Raw genomic sequence first — 2,141 nt, forward strand, 5'->3', positions numbered from 1 at the left:
TTTTTTTTTAACATTTCTAACTTGATAGCTTTTGATTAAGTACTTCCAGCACTTCTGTATTCTTACTACTTTGTTACTACTTGTTGCAAATGTTTCTCGCATATAGGGAGACTGGTATTCCTGGTGTATTTCAAATACTAGATGCTCTAAAGTCTTCTTTTATACACATTTTTAAACAAACCATGTAAAAATAAAACAATGACTTGGTATGTTGTAAATCAGTGTTTCCCAAATTGGGGTCTCCAGCTGTTTTTGAACTACAATTCCCACAATCCTTGACCACTGTTCCTGCTAGCTAAGGATGATGGGAGTTGTAGTCCAAAAACAGCTGGAGACCCAAGTTTGGGAAACACCGTTGTAAATGTTATACCATACTCCAGATGTTGCTGGGCTACAACTTCCTTCATCCCTGATCATTGGCTATGCTGTATGGAGCTGATGGGAGTTGGAGTCTAGTAACAAATAGAAGGCCACATGTTTTGGGTTCTACCATTTCAAAAAATCTCACAAATACCACAATATATGGGGGGAATGCCAAGCAAGAATAATTTTCCTGACATGCTTGCTTCATTCATATCGGAGGTGAGATTTTGAGTGTGTGAAGTGGCATTCAAACATTTGAATTCCTCACTTTCAGTCTGAAGCGTTACTAGTCCAACCACAGATCATATTTGTTGGCCTGCTGATTCTGTACAGCAGCCCTCAAACATAATTAGGCTGAAATAAATACTTTTAAGCCTTCCTACTTCCACTTAAGGATCTTAAGCAAATGTCCCAAAGCTTTGGCTCCAAGTTTTAATATTTGCATTAAAACACTTTCCCTTCTTTGTTAGGTTTCAACTGTTTGGTTTGGGTTTTTTTAAAAGCAGCTGTGGATTTTTGGGTGCTTAGAATGTGACTTGCCCTCTATTAATCTGAAGTTTTGTGCCTCTTTCTCTGTCCTCTTCCAATCAGGCTTGTTATCAAGTGTGTCCATTTCGTCTCTTCATTTTATGTATTGTCCAGAATTATAGGCAATAGGAAAGATTTACATTTGCCCGTGCCTGTGCACATGAATGAGATTTCTAATACAGGGCATCTACACCTGGAGGCCACAAGTTGTCAGCCCCTGGTGTAAACAGTATATAGGCTAATGGGTCAGATTCTGTATAAGGCAGCTTGCAAGCTAGCGCAGTTATTGTGATGCTGAAATTTCTTTATAACGAATGTAAGAAGGTACGTAGCAAAGGAATGTGGGCTCTTGGCTTTGTAAACTATGCAAACTCTTTCCATTCAACTCTTCTAAGACTAAAGAAATGTGTAAACTTATATTCATGCTCTCAAATAAAACTTTTACCAAACCGTTTGCTAGCTTGAAATTTTTCGTTTGCCTCTTGGTAACTGTAATGGCAAGGCTATTCCAGAAGGGGGTGATAGTTTCAAAGACAAAAAAAAAAAGCGCTCTCTGACCAAATTGAAGCTTTTGATAATACAGTTGCGAAGAAAAGCCGTGCTTTCTCTTCCATAGCTTTAAGCGCTTAATGGTCTGTCTGGATAAAACTGGGCACTAGACTCTTCGCTCTCTAAATTTGTTTCTTGAAGCTTTGCATTAAAATCTCTTGGAGGGTATGTGGGGTTAGGAAATGTGACCCATGGCAATGATTCAGTGGTTTTAATACATACCGTGTTTCTCCTAAAATAAGACACCGTCTTATATATTTTTTTGCTCAAAAAAACACAGTATGGCTTATTTTCAGGGGATGTCTTATTTTAACCGTGTCGCATCGGTACGCTGCATAGCCACGCCTCCCCAGGCTGTTTTAATGGGAGGTACCACGTCACTATGGCTTATTTTCAAGGTATGGCTTATTTTTGGGGAACGGCTTATATTTCGCAAATGCATAGAAATCCTGCTATGGCTTATTTTATGGCTATGGCTTATTTTAGGAGAAACAGGGTATATTCAGAAAGAGACATACCTAGTAGGCTTCCCATGTTCTTCTCGGACCAGGGGTGGTGCTTCACACACCTACCAGGAGGGGAGGGTCCTGCATGCATGCAGAGTTGTTCTCTTACTTTTGCTCTGGGGGGGGGGGGGAACCCAAAACAAAACCAGAGACTTCACCTTGCTCAAATGATAGCACTTTTTGGAGCCTTGTATC

The sequence above is a fragment of the Lacerta agilis genome, chromosome 10 (assembly GCF_009819535.1).
Source record: "Lacerta agilis isolate rLacAgi1 chromosome 10, rLacAgi1.pri, whole genome shotgun sequence".
Classification (NCBI taxonomy): domain Eukaryota; kingdom Metazoa; phylum Chordata; class Lepidosauria; order Squamata; family Lacertidae; genus Lacerta; species Lacerta agilis.